The following is a 19,493-nucleotide window of genomic DNA, read 5'->3' on the forward strand; positions in this document are numbered from 1 at the left end:
ACAACATGCGGCGCGGTCGCAGAAACTGGAGCTACGGAAGCCTAGTGGGGACAGGATTACTCATGAAATCGGAGCCATTTAATACTTAATATTTATTTCGCGGGTTTGTTTTTTTTAAGTCGTATTCACTTTCTTTTCACTCTTTACTATAAAATTAAAAACTATTCCTATGATAATCCGGACAACAAGTTCACCTCCACAGAAACCAATAAATTACCTCCTGTATTTTATCGATTAAAATTATCAACGTAACCATAATCCATCAACCTAGGTTTTCTCCTGATTTTTCTCCTTACTACAGCCCCTAAGGAACCAATACTCTAATTTCTATCATCAGATATTACTTTCTTTGTTGTTAATCCTCATAGAAATGAGACAGTTCTACTTTATCTTTCGTGCCCAATTCCATTTGCTTATTGTGTGTATTTCTGTAGATTTTATTCATTTGTTATATGTATCAGTAAGCTGTTCTTTTTATTATTGTTGTTGTTGTTATTGTTATTGTTCTTTATGACTGTTCTGTATCCTGTTCTACCAATAACAGAGCAAACTTTATAGGAATGTGACCTTTACAAGTGTCATACAATGCCCTTGCCAATGTTCTGTTCTATTTACAAACTCTTTTTTTTTAAATCATTTTATTGGGGGGAGTTATGGTTTACAAAACAGTTTTTGACACATGGGTACAATTTCTCATCTCCTGTGATAGGTGTCTGCAAACACTTCCATCCTCAGCATAGATCCTTTAGTACCATCATGCACCAGCACTCTGACCTCCCCCTCCCATACCCCCCCTTTCTCAGAGTCCTGCACTATTTACAAACTCTTAATGTCTTCTTAATAACGCACTTGCATATTCATTTTCCAGTGGGCTTTATAGACTATAGTCAGCCTTTAACAACATACCAATTAGTTATTTATAGATAAGTGTACATACGTTAGCATTTATTTATGCATTGTATTGTTGATGGACCATTGGGCCATCTCTGTATTTAACTAGTAATAATATTGCTGAATATTTTTGTGCATACTTTTGAGACAGAGAGTGGAGAGAGGAGAATGTATACTCATTTCTACTAATTACATGTAGCAAGTGATGAATTTCCAGGCCAACAAGAAAGAAAAAGTTTAACTTTGGCCTCAGTAGATACTATTGAAAGTATTCCAAAATAAGTATCATGATTGACATATTCACCATCAAAAAGTGAATGTTATATATTTTGCATCCTCTCCAACAAGCCTTTTTTTTTAATGTGGCAAAATATTCAACACAAAAACATTTACCTTTTGAGTCATTTTAAGTATGCAGTCAGCATTCACTAATTCACACTGTTGAAGAATCATTGGCATCATCCATCTGCAGAAATTTTCATTACCCCAAATTATAAAAATAAATTATTATACCCAATAAATAAAAACTCCCATTCTAGCAACTCTGATACCCTGAAAACTACCAGTTTTCTGTCCTCCATGAATTTGATTATTTTAAGTACCTGATATAAGTTAAGCCCTCTTTGTCCTATTGTTCTTACTTTATTTCCTTTACTAAAATATAATCAAAATCCATCTATATTGTAGAATTTGTCAGAATTTCATTTTTCTAAAACTTAATATTTCATTTATGTATATACCAGTAGAATGCCATGATTTATTTATCCATACATAGGTATTTTAACTTTTGTGAATAACATTGCTATGAACAAGAAGCATCTGTTTGCCAGAAATGCTTAATGGAGTACAAATATTTGATTAAGCAACTGCTTAATTAAACCCAGATTTGTCGGGCTGGCTTCACGAGAGGAGACAGACGACCAGGGACTCATGGTTGAGCTGTACGCAGTATCTCTTTATTCATGCAGGACGCAGCGCAATCTAAGCCGAGCTAGACTAAAACTAACACAACTACCTACCAACTAAAACGAACAATGTTGTCCTTACATAATTTCCAAGTAGGGTGTAAACAAGATGTGACATACAGAGGGTGGAGAGAAAAGTGACTGGTGAAAATCAGGGTGTGACAAGGAGAGGGGGCAGAGCAGGCAAGAATTCTACCACTGAACCACCAATGCCCTGGAGGGAGGGTGGTGCTTTATGTAAATGTAAAAGTGATTTATGTAAATAGACCGCAGCAGTGGTTATGTAAATAGAATACAGTAGTTATGTAAATAGAACACAGTGTTAAGCAGGGGGTATTAAACTAATGAAACAGAAGGGGTTTTTAGAAGCATACCAACACAGATTCAAGCACTACTTCATTGCTAAGGAAGCTTCTCCCCTGGGTGTGGGCTGGGGTGCCAGGGTAGGGTGTGGGATTGGGGTGTTGGGGTGGATGTGGGGACTGGGACCAGGGGCTTGAATCTGGGCCACTACACATGGCAATGTGTGCATTCAATTGATGTGCTACCTCCCACTCCCATCAATACAATATCTTATCTCCTCATGATTAGTGTTTTGACACCACTCCCATCACCAACTTAATTCTTCCTCCAGCATCATGTACTGACATTCTAAGTTTATTTGAACTTAATTGTTTTATTTAAGCTTTATTCTGTTTTAAGACACTAAATTCAGTGGAGTTGATATGTTTGTGTTGATGATGTAAGTGTAAAGAGACATTCTCTCCATGGATATACCAGTTATATCATTTTCAATACCATTTATTGAAAAGAATCGTTTTGGGGGTGGGCAGTAGTGCAGCTAGTTAAGTGCACATGGCACCTAGCACAAGGACTAGCATAAGGGACCCAGTTCAAGCTCCAGGATCCCCACCTGCAGGTGGGTTGCTTCACAGGCAGTGAAGCAGGTCTGCAGGTGTCTGTCTTTCTCTCCCCCTTTCCGTCTCCCCCCACCTCGATTTCTCTCTGTTCTATCCAACAACAACAGCAATAACACAATAACAATAGCAACAGCAACAAAATGGGGGGGAAGGCCTTCAGGAGCAGTGGATTCATAGTGCAGGCACTGAGCCCCAGCAATAACCCAATAACCCTGGAGGGGAGAGAAAAAAAAAATGTTTCCACTGCACTGCAGAGGCATCTTTGGTATAAGGTGACGATATATGTATGAATTTGTTTCTGAACTCCCTATTCTGCTCCATTCATCTAGTTGTCTACTCAGATATCGATACCATAATGTCTTGACTACTGTAGCTTTACCATAGGTGTTGCTTCTGGCACTTTGGTTCTTTTTGTTTTTCCTATTCAAGGTTGCCTTTACTATCCTTTGCCCTTTGCATTTTCATATAAATATTAAAATCAGCTATTCAGTTTTATAAAAATCTTCACTGAGATTCTCTTTGGGATTGCTGTCATAGTGATTTAAGCTTATATTTGTACACTTTGGATTTCATCTTGTTGACCTTAGAAATTATAAAATATAAATTGTTCCACATCAGTGCAAATTCATCACCCAGTGTTCCCAAGTCTTAATATATGCAGCTGAAATTTGAGAAGTGAAGAAGCACCTTTCCCCCTGCATGACTTAACAGTGGCATATATTTGATATACCTTCAATTACCCTTGCTGCCTTCTTGAAAAGGAACATATTAAAACTGAATATAGTCACCAACTGGTGTGAAAAGAGAGATTTTACATGAAATGGCATGAAAAGCCAATTACACCTTTAAAAGCATGTGATTAAATGTTTAATATTGAAAGAGGGTAAGGCCATTTTTCTTTAAGACTGTGGTTGTCACTGATACCATTTCATTTTGATGTTGTAAAAATGATTAATCTGTAGCTTCTGAGTAAATGACTGAAAACAGTACATCCCCTAGTGGAGCACAGAAAGCAGACACTGCAGTACAAGGGCTGCTCTGAAGTCCTAAGGAACAGTGGCAGATCAAACTTGCAAATGACACGTTCAATCTAGGAAAGTGAGCAACTATCTCCAGAAAATGAAATAATTATCTGCTATGTTCATATATACTGTTTGGGACCTACACTTACTCAAGAGTGTTGGGGGACCAATTAGTAATGGTTGCATAAAAAAAAAAAACTAAGCCAAAGAGAAAACAATAGAATTACTAACAACAGAGAATTTAAAAATTATTTAAGGGGAATATATAAGATGTTAGAAAGGAGATGGTATAAATTAAATGAGCATGTGGCTCAACTGTGAATAGTACTTATATAATCAAAATAATGTGTATACCATATATTGATTTAAACAGAAACTGTAGGGCAGGGGTAGATAGCATAATGGTTATGCAAACAGACTCTCATGCCTGAGGATCCAAAGTCCTAGGTTCAATCCCCTGCACCACCATAAGCCAGAGCAGTGCTCTAGTAAAAAAAAAAAAAAGAGAGAGAGAGAGAGAGAGAGAGAGAGAAAAGAAACAGAAACTATGATATAACTGAACTCAGAAGATGAAGATAAGGATCGTGTTGAGGTCTGAAAGTGTTAGTATAAAATAGATGAGACTGATTTTCCAGAGTAGAAAGACAAACATGTGAATTCTGTGGTGTACTTATTTAAGTACACACATTACCATGTTCAAGGTCCCAGGTTCAAGACCCAGGTTCCCATCTGCAGGGAGAAGCTTTAAGAGGGATGAAGCAGTGCTGCAGGTGTCTGTCTTTATCTCTCTCCTTCTCCTTCTCTCTGTCCCCCCCACCTGCCTCTTTTTACCATCTCAATTCCTCTGTCCTACCAAATAAAAAGAAGGGAAAAGATCAAAAAAAGGGGGGGGGGGTGCATGGAGAATGACTACCAGAAGCAGTGTATTCATTGTATAGGCTACGTCCAGAGCCAACTCTGTCCCTGATTTCTAGTTTGATTTCACCCAAGTCACTATCACCAGGCTTGAATTCAATCACCAAATCAAAGGCTTCCCGAGATAGCCACTAAATGTCCTGCAAAACTGCATTCTGTCACTGTGCAGTGGGCTTTGTGCTTTGGGAAAAAGCGATATCCAGTTGTATAAAGCAGTCAGTTCACTTTTGGTGTAACTCCTCTTTTTTACTTATTTTTTTGTGGTGATCTGCTAAAGATCACCACAAAAGTTCCACAACTTCCTATTTTGTCTGTCCTCTACTTTAAAATTCCCTCTGTTCAAACCCATTTGGTTTCTATAATTGCTTGCTATTAAATAGAGATGTTTTCTTTTCCCTATGAAGTGGAACAACAATGTAATTACCAATTGGGATGTAGGAGCAATGGTCTAGAATTGGTAGCATTCTAATGATATTGGGTTGTCAGAAAAGTCATGACACATTTTTGCATGGAAAAATGCATCGTGACTTTTCTGACAACCCAATAGCGGCTTTGAATCAGTTCACTGCAACATTGGTTTCAAACACACACTTTGATATTTGTTTTATAAATTAATAAGTATTTTATCAACTTTTACTAACTAGACAATAACTATTAAAGAGACATGCACCACTTTCCACTTCTCTACCATTTGTGATGTTCTGTTTGTTTTGAATTATTTATTTGTTTATTTAGTGTCAGGGGTACAACTCAAGAAAGACCTTTAAATGTCAGCCAAATGCATTATTGTGTATACACAATAAGAGCCATAGAAAAGAATTCTCTGTCTTTGAAAAGGGTTCAGGAAATATTTGTTGAATTCAGTAATGAGATCAAGGCTATGGGATGATGTGTAAGTGTGTGAATAGAACAATAAGGAAGATGTAGGTACAAGAGAAAGAATTAAGAGAGACTTGTGCAAAGATTTGTCAGGAAATTGTGAGGAGCCTCACAAAGCATTAGGCCAGCTACCCCTGCTCCACCCTGCATTCCTGATACTATGGCCTATCTACATAATAATTGTTTTGCCTTAAAGATCCCCACCCATTCCATTCCTTTGATCTATCTTCTTTCTACCCTCAAGACCCTCCCTGCCTCCAGGGTAGTATTAATCCTACCAGTTAAAACCCTTGCAACAGTTGCTAAGGAAGTTCCTGCTTTTCCAGCTCCATTTTGCCTTTCTCCACCCCTTTCCTAGCCATTTCCATTTCCGACTTGCCACTTCTGGGTCTGTCCTTTAAAAGGCTTGGCTCTCTGATCAATAAAGAGATTTCATTACCTTACATTATGTGTTTGGTTCCTGAGTCATCTCCCTCACATTGCTGAGTGAGTAGCAATCCAGGCTTGCTACAGTCACGTTCTCTCCAAACCAGAAAGTACGCACCCGGGAAGAGGCACCCCCATGCTAGCCTGATTCACAGAGAAGAATTTCACCCCAGAAAGCTAACTCCAGTCTCTACACACTCAGCCTACATATTGTGGCTGAATAATAAGTTCAAGGTACTCCACATGTGTAGTCAGGCCGCTTAATACTGTGTATTCCCTGCATTTGATAAACAGTTACCTGAAAGGCTGCCATGGCCATTAGACATAGTAATAGTTTTGATTGCTTTAATTTACAAATATGTGTAACATAAGAAAACAAATTTGTGTGGTCCGGGAGGTGGTACAGTGATAAAGCATTGGACTCTCAAGTATAAGGTCCCAAGTTCAATACCTGGCAGCACATGTGCCAGAGTGATGTCTGGTTCTTTCTATCTCCTCCTATCTTTCTCATAAATAAATAAATAATTTTAAAAAAGAAAACAAATTTGTCTATATTTTCCATATTTGAAGCTCAATCAAAATTTTTTTCTATAAATAATCGCTTGTCCAAATGATACTCAGAGATGGAAAGCAAAGCACAGCTGACCACTTAGGAATTTATTTCCACAATAAAATACTTTATAGAAATCAATTCTCTGTTCCATTTCTGGTGTGAAAGGACTCTGAAATCCCTTTGGTTTCATTTATTTTGATAGGTGGACAAATATGTTACAGCAACACTTATAATATTCTGAAAAATAGATTTTTATAAGAAAGTGTGCAATTACATAAGTTGAAATGCAAGGATTATGGAATGACCTCTAACAAAACCACTCTGAGTTTAATCAATTTATTCATTTTGTTGGATAGAGCCAGAGAGAAATTGAGAGGAAAGGGGAAAATAGGGAGAGAAAGAATAACACCTGCAGCACTGTTTTACTGCTCCTGAAGCCTCCCCCCGTAGGAAGCAACCAAATGCTTGAACCTGGGTCCTTGTCATTTGTATGTGGTAACTCGTGTGCTCTGAAGGGTGTGTACCCATACCACATCATCATCTAGCTTGTTGACAACCTCAGAATGCTTCATTTTTTAGTCATATTATTTTGTCTCTTCCTGTTTTCACATGTTCCTCCCCTCTGCTCTCCCTCTATCTTTTGTACAAATATTAATAATTGGATATATATCCCACTTAAACCCCACCATCATCCTATCTTGAAATCTTTGATTTTTATCTGCAAAGGACCTATCCCTAAAAAGGTTCCATTTATAGGTGCTAGGGTTTAAAACAGATAATTTGGGGCTGAAGAAACAATTCAACTCTCTAAAACATTTACCCCAGATAGAATTCCAACCTTCTGTGATGTAATAGGAACAATGAGACCCAAACTCGACTGCAGCAGTCCATGGAACAGAAACAAACTTCAATTCAAACTAACTACTTTATTTAGATTTGTTTTTAAGATGAGCTAAAGTCAAGTTTGTGTATTTTTTACACATGCTTGGATTTTTCTATAAAAGATTATTCTTATTGAATTATTTATGGTGATAAAGGTATTTGGATTTGTTGAACCATCCTTTTTTTTTTTTTTCCTTAAAGCAATAAATCAAAATGACAAAGCAAGTCTACCTTGCTAGAACATCTTTTACTCGCTGTTTCAATTGTATTCACTAGGTGACTTTACTCTAAACATTTCCATATTTCAGTTAACTTTTGTTGGTATGCTTCTAAATTCTGCTTATAAGACCTTCTGTTTCGATCATCACATTAGGTTCGATTGTATTACTTACGATGTGGTCTATCTACATACTCACTGTTTTATCTAGGTCCTGTCCTGCCTGCAGGGTATTGGTTTAATCCCCACTGATTAGATGGAAGCTTTCTATATTCTGTTTGCGATCTTTTTTTGCTCTTCCCCCTCTCCTAGTCATTTCCTTTCCCTTACCACTTCTGGTGAAGAGATGCATAAAAAGTGATGTATCTGATTAATAAATGAGATAATGCTTCCCAGCTCAGCCATGAGTCCCTGGTCGTCTGTCTTCCGCCCGTGAAGCTAGACCTGCAACTGGCGTCCCGAACTGGGACTGGCATAATGGCTATGTAAATAGACCACATCGTAAGTAATACAAGCAAACCTAATGTAATGATCAAAACAGAAGGTCTTATAAGCAGAATTTAGAAGCATATCAACAAACTTTTATTTACAGCTTTGAAATAGGAACCTCTGAACCATAAGAGGACAAAAAAAAGCTACTGAAGTTCTTTGTGCCTTTGTGGAGCAAAAAAAAGCTATCTTCCTGATAGCTAAATAGTATTAAGTGTATCCACAGAGACCAAGCATTAGCTTTGCTTTAGTAATTTTAAAGTTTTATTTAAAAGTAGTTCAGGTGAAAGAAAAGCAGTTTGTATTTCTCATTTAGCAACTGCTTACTAGTTGTGATAAGTGATATTAGAACACAAATTTTATCTTTTAAATACATTTTCCTGGTCAAAAGTGTGAACAGAGATGTTTGAAAGTATTTAGATTATAAACAATTGCTTTTAAAATTCTCTCTACACATTTTATAGTTAAATTAATTCTGAAATATCCATCAAGTAACTGCTGCACTAAATGGAAATCTCTTTTGAAGATAGGCTAAACAGACTGGGTTTTTTGTTTGTTTGTTTGTTTGTTTTTACATTGATTTAAAAATGATCAGCAAAACCACAGAAAAAGAGGGGCACAATTCTATACAATTCCCACCACCAGAGTTCATATCCCATCCCCTACATTGGAAGCTTTCCTATTATTTATCCCTCTGGGAGTATGGACCCAGGATCACTATGGAGTACGGAAGGTAGGAGGTCTGGCTTCTGTAGTTGTGTCTCCACTGGACATTGGTGTTGGCAAGTCTACCCATACTCCCAGCCTGTTTCTGTATAAGTAAGTACTGCACACTAACCGATCATGCCACTGGAGCTCTTCCCAGCCTGTTTCTATCTTTCCTTAGTGAGGGAGGGCTCTGGAGAGGTGGGGTTCCAGGACAATATTGGTGAGGTTGTCTGCCCAGGAAAGTCAGGTTGGCATCACGGTAGCATCTGCAAGTTGATGGCTGAAAAGGATTAAGATATAAAGCAGAAAAAATTGTTTAATAATCAGGAACCTAAAGGTTCCTAGAGAACCTTTCATAGAGAGATGAGATTTGGGGTCTCCAGTTTGGAAAAAGCTAAGAAGTTTATTTTAGGTATATTCCAAGGGGCCCATGACTTTACCAATTTTTTGTCTGAGCCCAACATCAGATAGAAAGGTATTGTCTGGGGAGATGGTGTCAGAGTTAGAAATAGGACTAGAAAGCTGGCTCAGGGAAAAGAGTAGCTCCCAAATATAGGAAAATTATATAAATACCATTAACTGTAAACGCCATCGATCTGATCTGGGGCCCATATTCAGCACAGGAACCTGTGTAACCTCTGCTTCTCTGTAGGTCTGAGCTCACATTCTGTGGTTATAGCAAGGGACATTCTAGGCTGCACTCATTTTGGAACCAGTCTTCTTCAAGTGGCAGAGTATGTTGACCCCGTCTCCCTACTGAGAGTGGGACAATCCCTACCATTGTTGTTCCACACTGAGTGTAAGGTCTTGTAGAGGCGCCCACAAGAGGGTGCACCATGTTGGGGAAAGGAATCTATTAGTCTAAGCCCAATATCTGTGTGGGAATCCAAGGATTCCTTCACTAGGGACTCGGATGATGGGGTGGCCTGGTAGCGACCAAAAGAGCCATCATTAAAGTATTTCAGTCTTTTGACCCATTCCGTTTTTGTAGTCCTTACTTTACAGGACATGGTTCACCTTAGAGTAATTGAAGGAAAAGCAAAACAGGAAGTAGATGAAAAGGGTATCTAGATCTAAGTAGAAACTGTTTGACTAAGTACTCTATGGTGTCTTTTTTAGGCCTTTGTACTTGCTTGTTGCACTAATTGAGTCTTTTTTTATGGTGATGACATAAGAGGAGGAAGGAGACAGAATATAATATTTATATTAGAAAAATTTCAAGTACTAATGATTGTACTGAAGACAGTAATGAGTAATGTGATTGGTTACATCATGAGAGTGTGAGGTGAGAGGTATCCACTTAAGAAAATGAAGTTAGGGGAGTGCTCCCTGAAAAGATAATGTTATAAATGGGACCAAAGGACGTGAAAGTACTTCTAAAACTGCTACAAGATGCCTAAGACTATTAATAGCAACATTCAATTTCATAGTAAGCATAAGCAAATTAAAGGACGAAAAATATATATGTTAAATGGCTTTAGGACAAGATTTAAAAACAGAAAATTTATGTTCAACGTGATGACACATAAATGACTTCTGTGTGTGACTAGAAGCCAGACAGGACCACTCCAGACCCTGTGGTTCTGTGCCCAGATAGAAATTCATTCTGGGGTCTGGGAGGTGGCACAGTAGCTTAAGCACACATAGATAGCCCAAGGGACCAGCATAATGTTCCTGGTTAGAGCCCCTGGCTCCCCACCTTCAGGGGGGTTGCTTCACAAGCAGTGAAGCAGGTCTGCAGGTGTCTATCTTTCTCTCCCCCTCTCTGTCTTCCCCTCCTCTCTCAATTTCTCTCTGTTCTATCCAACAACAATGACAGCAATAACAACAACAACAATAAACGAAAAGGGTAACAAAAGGAAAAAATAGCCTCCATGAGCAGTGGATTTGTAGTGCAGGCACTGTGTCCCAGCGATAACCCTGGAGGGGGAAAAAAAGAAATTCATCCCATTGATTCCAGATATAATAGCAGTAAGATCTCAGCAGGAAATAACTGTAAATAAGGCCTTCAACTGAATCCTGTGGAACCCTTTCTCCAGTTGCTGGGCTCCCTTTCCCTGATGTACAGCTAGTACATAGCTTCATGTTATCAAATATTTGTGATTTCTAAGGTTTGGAGGAATTTTACTAGAAAATCTTGGAGGAAGGAGAGAAATTTAAAAATTTAATTTTTCATAAATAAGCTGAGAAGGGGGTAGGGTAGGAGTTGGACAGGAGGTGGCGCACTGGGTTAAGTGCACATAGTACAAAGCACAAGATCCCACTCAAGGATCCTGGTTTGTGCCCTGGCTCCCCATCTGCAGGGGGTGTCACTTCACAAGCGGTGAAGCAGGTGTGCAGGCATCTTTCTCTGTCCCTCTCCATTTTCCCCTCCACACTCAGTTTCTCTCTGTCCTATCAAATTAAAGAAAGAAAAAATGGCCACTGGGAGCAGCAGATCGATAGTGCAGGCACAGAGCCCTAAAGATAACCCTGGAGGAAAAAAAAAAAAAAGGAAGAAGAAGAAGAAGGAGGAGAAGGAGAGGAAGAGGGAGCAGAGGGGGAGGGGAGGGGAAGGGGAAGAGGAAGAAGAAGAAGAAGAAGAAGAAGAAGAAGAAGAAGAAGAAGAAGAAGAAGAAGAAGAAGAAGAAGAAGAAGAAGAAGAAGAAAGAAGAAGAAAGAAGAAAGAAGAAGAAGAAGAAGGAGAAGGGGAAGGGGAAGGGGAAGGGGAAGGGGAAGGGGAAGGGGAAGGAGAAGGAGAAGGAGAAGGAGAAGGAGAAGGAGAAGGAGAAGGAGAAGGAGAAGGAGGAGAAGGAGAAGGAGAAGGAGAAGATGGAGAAGAAGAGAAGGGCATTTCAGTTTGTGTGGGCTCCAGAGGCTTGAATCCCAAGTCTCATGTCTGTAAGGCATGTGCTCTTAACATGGGGTTACATCCCTAGCAAAACATCAATTCTAAATAAAATTCTCTTGGCAGCAACTGACTTTCTACTGGGGTCTCTTTTTTCACAGAAGAAAAAAAGTGTTGTCATTTCACAGGAGAAGAGAATGAGAGAGCAGAGATATGTATGGCAGGTCAATGGTACAGATCACACAGGACCCAAATGACCCATTCCCATAAACCAGTCTCAGTCCTTGTGATATAAATATATATAAATTTCCACCTGTCATCACACTTAAGGTCAAAATCATAATGAAAAATGGTTAATTCATAAATGTCTAGTGGCTACTATTCTTCTTCTTCTAGCGTTTGCCCTTCTACCGTAGCCAGTCAACAGCATCAGGTTGAGCCTGATGTAAAGTTTCGAGACCTCCTTTGAATCTGGAGAGGTGGCAGTCGTTGACTATGTGGGTCATAGTCTGTCTGTAGCTGCAGGGGCAGTTCGGGTCATCTCTGGCTCCCCAGCGATGGAACATAGCGGCGCACCAGCCATAACTACTATAATTACAGCTAAGTCCTAAGTGCTACTAACAAGGATAGTGAGAATCTGTCCAAGTCATATCAGAAAGTGATAACATGGGAATGTGTTAGATTTTCTAAATTATTTCTGTCAAATAATGCTGGGTTCCTACAGGCTAAAAAAAAAAAAAAATCTTGGATTAGGGCACCAAAGTAAAAACCCTGGGGTGAGATTGAGGGTGGATAGTCAGCTTCCCTGGGAGGCAAGGGGAGTGGCAGGGGGTAGGGGGAGGAGAGATGGGACACAGACTTTTGGTGGTGGGAATGGTGTTTATGAAAACTCCTATTAATTTGTAATCATATAAATCACTATTTAATTAATATGAGAGGGGAAAATTGATTGTATGTCTCAAGATTTTTAAAGCACAGACTGAGTCTTTTTAATACATAGGCTGAGTCTTTGATATGCTCTCTCAAAAGCCTAGACCAGGGAGAATAGAAGCAACCGGTGGCACAGCTATATAAAAATAATGTCAAAGGACATAAATTATGGTGATGTTGGGTATTATACAGCAAATCCTAACAAAGGGATTTTTCAAAGTTAACCCAATTACCAAATAATGTGATTATAGTAATAACTATCCATTATCTTATTGAACCCTAAGACAGCAGGAACCTCACATTTCCACTATAGAGCCTATATTTCCCCCAGTCCTGAAACCTCTAGGGTGGGGCACACTTTCCTGCATGCTTCTCTCAATTCATACCAAATGATATTGCATCCACTGATCCCAACCTTATCAACCCAACAAGTACCATCTCAACATGCTTCACTTCAGATTGTGTCCAGAGACTTCAGGTGTGGAATGACAATCTTTCAGCTTAATTACTCGGGTGAGACCTTTCCTTTCATAGTATTCTCTAATTCCATTCCAGGTGGTTCACTTCCTAACAAAGTCCCAAAACCTAGATATAGACCAGGTCCCGTGATATAGAGCATATGTTCACACATATCCATAAACTAGGGCAAAATATATACCTGAAAGCAAAAGTGCACAATAGTCTGCAGTGAATACCACCCCTCAACACTTCATCTGCACTATTCAACCCTTTAGGTCCATGATTGGTCAACAATTTGTTTGACTTTGTATGTTAACTCTCTTTTCAGCCACCAGGTTACAGATGTCAGCATGATGCCGACCAGACTTCCCTGGAAAGGGGACCTCAACAATGTGTCCTATAGCTCCACTTCCCTAGAGCCCCACCCTACTATGGAAAGAGAGAGACAGGCTGGGAGTATGGATCTACCAGTCAACGCCCATGTTCAGGGAAGCAATTACAGAAGCCAGACCTTTCACCTTCCGTATCCCACAATGACCTTGGGTCCATACTCCCAAAGGGATAAAGAGTGGGAAAGCTATCAGGGAAGGGGATGAGATATGAAGATCTGGTAGTGGGAATTGTGTGGAGTTGTACCCCTCTTATCCTATGGTTTTGTTAATGTCTCCTTTTTTAAAATAAATTAAAAAAAATTTTTTTAAATGTTGAAGAATATGTGGAAAATGGTAACACTAAATATCAAGTGTTAACACTAATTTCAAAAAAATAAAAATAGGAATTGTAAGAGTATTGGAGAGTGTATCTACTACTCAGTAAGTTTTTGTGTGTGTTTACCCAGCAATTGGAAAACACAGTATTTGAAAATGCATTAGAACATAAAAGCAATAACTTCTGCCCCATCATCTCTTTCTGAGGAGAACATTCTCTCAGAGTATGTTCATTATTAGAAACATTCATCTTCATGCCAGTCAGTTCCACCAGTTGGTTTTAAACTCCATGGTAACAGTATTAACTATTAGAAACACTGAGAATAGCAATAAAAATAATCATAATTATAAATGCTTTCTTGGGGGAAGTGTTCAACTCTTCTGGAGTCTGATTTCTCCTCTTTGTCATGGAGGCAAATTATAATTGTTTTTTCAGTAAAAAAAGGCCTTCAACTGGAGGCCTTTCAACCTTCATATCACATCAAAGATCCCAAGTTCAACTGTCACCCAGATAATATTAAATAACCGTTTAAGGCCCTGCAGGACCTTACTGCTTTCTGATTTCTTCCATTGAGTCATATAAAATAAAATTCAGTATGTCCTTGGAACCACACTCTTCCACCTGCAAAATGCTTTGGGGTTACTTTTAATCAGATATATAGAGCTTTATAATACCATTGCACTGGGAAGTTGCGTATGTGATTTAAAAGATTGAAATTAACTAATAATTCTTATGTAATTTAGAATTAAATCTTTATCAGCTAATGGGATTCATGGAGAATAGTGGGTGATAATTAAAAAAAAACTTTTTCTACCTTTTACTTTTAAACCAATGAACAGATATAATATTGAATGAAGAATAAATAATATAGGGACAAACTTTTTTATAGTTGACATGCAATAAATGTTGAATGGTGGAAGGAAAGACATGGTAGGTATCACCAAAAGACCTTTCTAGAATCATATTGACATAGACTTACATTTGTCTTTATCTATATCTTATTACAGTCCCAAATGAAAGTATGAAATAAAAAGAATCACTATTTTATATACATGGTGTTTTGAATCAATGCTGCTAAAAATTAGTTGGCTAACCCTACCCTGCCATAATCTGACTTTGCACTAGTCCATATCTGAAGTATAGTTCTCCCATTAACTACAAAAAATGGCATTTAGTAGAGTGGCATCTAGCAATAGCCAATTACATGTTAAGCCACTTTTAAAGCATTTCGTACCAAGCTCTTAATTAATTAATTAATTAATTTTTATTAGAGACTTAATAATGATTGACAAGATTGTGGGATAAAAGGGGTCCAATTCCATACAATTTGCATCTCCTCCCTTGGAAGGTTCCCTATTCTTTAATCCCTCTGGGAGTATGGGCCAAAGATCTCTATGGGGTGCAGAAGGTGGAAGGTCTGGCTTCTGTAATTGTTTTTTTTAATTTACATTTTTAATAAAAATAGATAAGTTGATAGGGAAGGGAAATGGGGAGAGAGAGAGATGCTTGTAGCACTACTTCACTTTTTGTAAATATTTCTCTCCCCCTACTGGTGGACAGGGGACTTGAACTCATACCTTGTGCATGATATGTATGCTCAACCAGGTGCGCCACCTTCTGGCTCCAGATAAAATAATTTTCACAAAGTAGCACTGAAGGAATTCATTACAATCAATCCAATTACAAGAAGTTCTAAAGAGATTTTTTTTTTTCTTAATTGGGGGGATTAATGGTTTACAGTCAACAGTAAAATACAGTAGTTTGTACATGTGTAACATTTCTCAGTTTTTTACATAACAGTTCAACCCCCTCTAGGTACTCTGCTATTATGTTCTAGGACCTGAACCCCCCCCCCCCACGCCACCCCACAGTCTTTTGCTTTGGTGCAATACACCAACTCCAGTCCAAGTTCTGCTTAGTGTTCTATTTTTCAACTTCTTTATTATTATTATTAGTGATTTAATAATGATTGACAAGATTGTGGGATAAAAGGGATACAATTCATACAGTTCCCACCACCAGAGTTCCATATCCCCTCTCCTGCATTGGAAGCTTCCCTATTCTTGATCCCTCTGGGAGTTGGGGCCAGAGATCTCTATGGGGCACAGAAGGTTGTAGGTCTGGCTTCTGTATATTTGCTTCTTTGCTGGACATGGGTATTGAGAGGTCGATCCATGCTCCCAGCCTGTCTCTACCTTTCCCTAGTAGGGTAGGGCTCTGGGGAGGTGAGGTTTCAGGACACGTTGGTAAGGTCATCTGCACAGGGAAGCGGGGGTTGCTGCCACAGTATACTTTTCAACTTCTATTTATGAGCGAGATCATCCCATATTCATCATTCTTCTAAAGAGATTCTTATAAACACACATGTACACCACTGCACGCACGCATGCGCGTGCACACACACACAAACACACACACACACCCAAGATGAGCATAAAACAACGGCACTGAAATATCTTAAATCTGTAACTACATTAGATATCAGAAGGCACAGAGTAGGAATGTGGATCAAGAAGCATGACACAATCATATGCTGCCTGCAGGAGACCCAATTGATCCAACAGGATAAAACAGACTCTAAGTGAAAAGATGAAACACTGTCACACAAACCAATGACCCCCCCCCAAAAAAAAAAAAGAAGATGGAAGGAAGTGTTCCTATGTCTTCAATATTTTCAAAGAGTTTGTAAAATAGAGGTCTTAGCTCTTCCTTGAAGGTTTTGTAGTTCCTTTATGAAGCCATCCAGGCCTGGCTTTTTGTTTTGGGAAAGGCTTTCAATGACTAATTCAATGTCTCTTGTGGTAATTGGTCCGTTCACGTTTTCTAGGTCTTCCTGGCTCAGTCTTAGAAAGTTGCGTGCTTCAAGGAACTTAATCCATTTCTACTGGGCCCTCTAGTTTCGTGGTATTCAGTTGTTCATAAAAGCCTCGCATAATGCTCTGGATTTCTTTTCTTTCTTCTTTTTTTAAATGTTCTGGATTTCTTTGGTGTCTTTTGTGATCTCTCCTTTTTCATTTTTTTTCTGTCAGTCTATCTAAGGGTTTATTGATTTTGTTAACCCATTCAAAGAACCACCATCTAGATTTATTGATCTTGTGTATTGTTTTCTGTTTTCAATATCATTTATTTCTGCTCTAATTTTTATTATTTCAGTCTTTCTGTTGGCTTTGGGTTTCTTTTGATCTTCTTTGTATAACTTTGTAAGATGTTCAATTAGGTTATTTTTAAAAGATTTTTATTCATTTATTAATGAGAAAGATAGGAGGAGAGAGAGAAAGAACCAAACAACACTCTGGTACATGTGCTGCCGGGGACTGAACTCAGGACCTCAGGCTTGAGAATCCAATGCTTCATAGTACACTGTGCCACCCCCTGGGCCACAATTAGATTATTTTTTAAAGATTTATTTTTATTCAGAGAGAAAGATCCAATTAGATTATTTATTTGAGATTTTTCTCATTTCCTAATGCATGACCGTTTAGGTAGAAGTTTCCCTTTTAGTACAGCTTTAGCAGTGCCCTAAATATTATGGTAGCTCAAATCTTCATTTTCATGAACATTGTAATTTTCTTTTTGATTTCTTATTTGACCCAGAAGTTTTTTAAGCCAACTACTATTAAATCTCCATATTATAGCACTTATGCAAATTTTCTGTTTAGTGTTGACAGTTTGACTCTACTGTAGTCAAGAGTGGATATTTAGGAAAACACCTAGAATTGCCAAAACCACCTTGAGGAAAAGAAACAGAAATGGAGGCATCACACTCCCATACCTTAAACTATATTATAAAGCCATCATCATCAAAATAGTATGGTACTGGAACAAAAATAGGCACACAGACCAGTGGAACAGAATTGAAAGCCCAGAAATAAATCCCGACACCTATGGGCATCTAATCTTTGATAAGGGGGCCCAAAGGATTAAATAGAAAAAGGAGGCTCTCTTCAATAAATGGTGCTGGGAAAACTGGGTTGTAACATGCAGAAGAATGAAATTGAAACACTTTATCTCACCAGAAACAAAAATCAACTCCAAATGGATCAAAGACCTAGATGTCAGACCAGAAACAATCAAATACTTAGAGGAAAACATTGGTAAAACAGTTTCCCACCTACACCTCAAGGACACCTTTAATGAATCAAACCCAATTGCAAGGAAGAATAAAGCAGAAACAAACCAATGGGAATACATCAAATTGAAAAGCTTATGCACATCCAAAGAAACTATTAAACAAACAAAGAGACCATTCACAGAATGGGAGAAGATCTTCACATGCCATACATCATACAAGAAACTAATCACCAAAATATATAAAGAGCTCAGTAAACTTAGCACCAAAAAAGCAAATGATCCCATCCAAAAATGGGCAGAGGATATGAACAAAACATTCACTTCAGAGGAGATCCAGAAGGCTAACAAACATATGAAAAATTGCTCTAGGTCACTGATTGTCAGAGAAATGCAAATTAAGACAACATTGAGATACCACCTCACTCCTATAAGAATGGCATACATCAAAAAGGACAGCAGTAACAAATGCTCGAGAGGTTGTGGGGACAGAGGAACCCTCTTGCATTGCTGGTGGGAATGTAAATTGGTACAGCCTCTGTGGAGAGCAGTCTGGAAAACTCTCAGAAGGCTAGACATGGACATTCCATATGATCCAGTAATTCCTCTCCTGGGATTATACCCCAAGGACTCCATAATACCCAACCAAAAAGAGGTGTGTACTCCTATGTTCATAGCAGCACAACTCATAATAGCTAAAACCTGGAAGCAACCCAGGTGCCCAACAACAGATGAGTGGCTGAGAAAGCTGTGGTATATATACACAATGGAATACTATGCAGCTATCAAGAACAATGAACCCACCTTCTCTGACCCATCTTGGACAGAGCTATTATGTTAAGTGAGCTAAGTCAGAAAGATAAGGATGAGTATGGGATGATCCCAGTCATCAACAGTAGTTGAGTAAGAAGATCTGAAAGGGAAACTAAAAGCAGGACCTGATCAAATTGTAAGTAGGGCACCAAAGTAAAAACCCTGTGGCGAGGGGTAGACATGCAGCTTCCTGGGACAGTGGGGGGTGGGAGTGGGTGGGAGGGATGTGTCACAGTCTTTTGGTGGTGGGAAGGGTGTTTATGTACACTCCTAGTAAAATGTAGTCATATAAATTACTATATAATTAATATGAGGGGGAAAATTAATTGTATGTCTCGAAGTTTTTCAAAACACAAACTGAATCTTTTTAATATATAGGCTGTGTAATTGATAGGCAGACTCTCTCAAAAGCCTAGACCAAGTAGATCAAAAGCAACCAATAGCACAGCTATATACAAGATACTGGGTACTGTACAGAAAACCATAACAAAAGGACTTTTCAAAGTTAACCCAATTACCAAATAATGTGATGATAACATTAACTATCAATTGTCTTTTTGAACCCTAAGACAGCAAGAACCTCACATCTCCACTATAGAGCCCCTACTTCCCCCAGTCCTGGAACCCTTGGATAGGGCCCACTTTCCCGTATGCGTTTCCCAATCCATACCATATAATATTGCATCTGCTGATCACAACCTAACCAACGCAACAATTGCCACCTCAACATGCTTCACTTCAGACTGTGTACAGAGTCTTCACGTGTGGAATGACAACCCTTCAGCTTCATTACTCGGGTGAGACCTTTCCTTTCATAGTAT

General features: G+C 38.6%; 1 long non-coding RNA gene across 1 annotated transcript in view; it reads right to left on the reverse strand.

The window, feature by feature from the left end:
- Positions 1 to 1,825: 1,825 nt before the first annotated feature.
- LOC132538640 (uncharacterized) overlaps positions 1,826 to 19,493 on the reverse strand; it is a 915,711-nt gene continuing 898,043 nt past the window's right edge. Inside the window, exon 2 of the long non-coding RNA XR_009549998.1 lies at positions 1,826 to 1,913. This is a non-coding gene — a long non-coding RNA (uncharacterized LOC132538640). The remainder of the gene's footprint in view (positions 1,914 to 19,493) is intronic.

Source organism: Erinaceus europaeus, chromosome 5 (assembly GCF_950295315.1).
Source record: "Erinaceus europaeus chromosome 5, mEriEur2.1, whole genome shotgun sequence".
In the NCBI taxonomy this organism is placed as follows: domain Eukaryota; kingdom Metazoa; phylum Chordata; class Mammalia; order Eulipotyphla; family Erinaceidae; genus Erinaceus; species Erinaceus europaeus.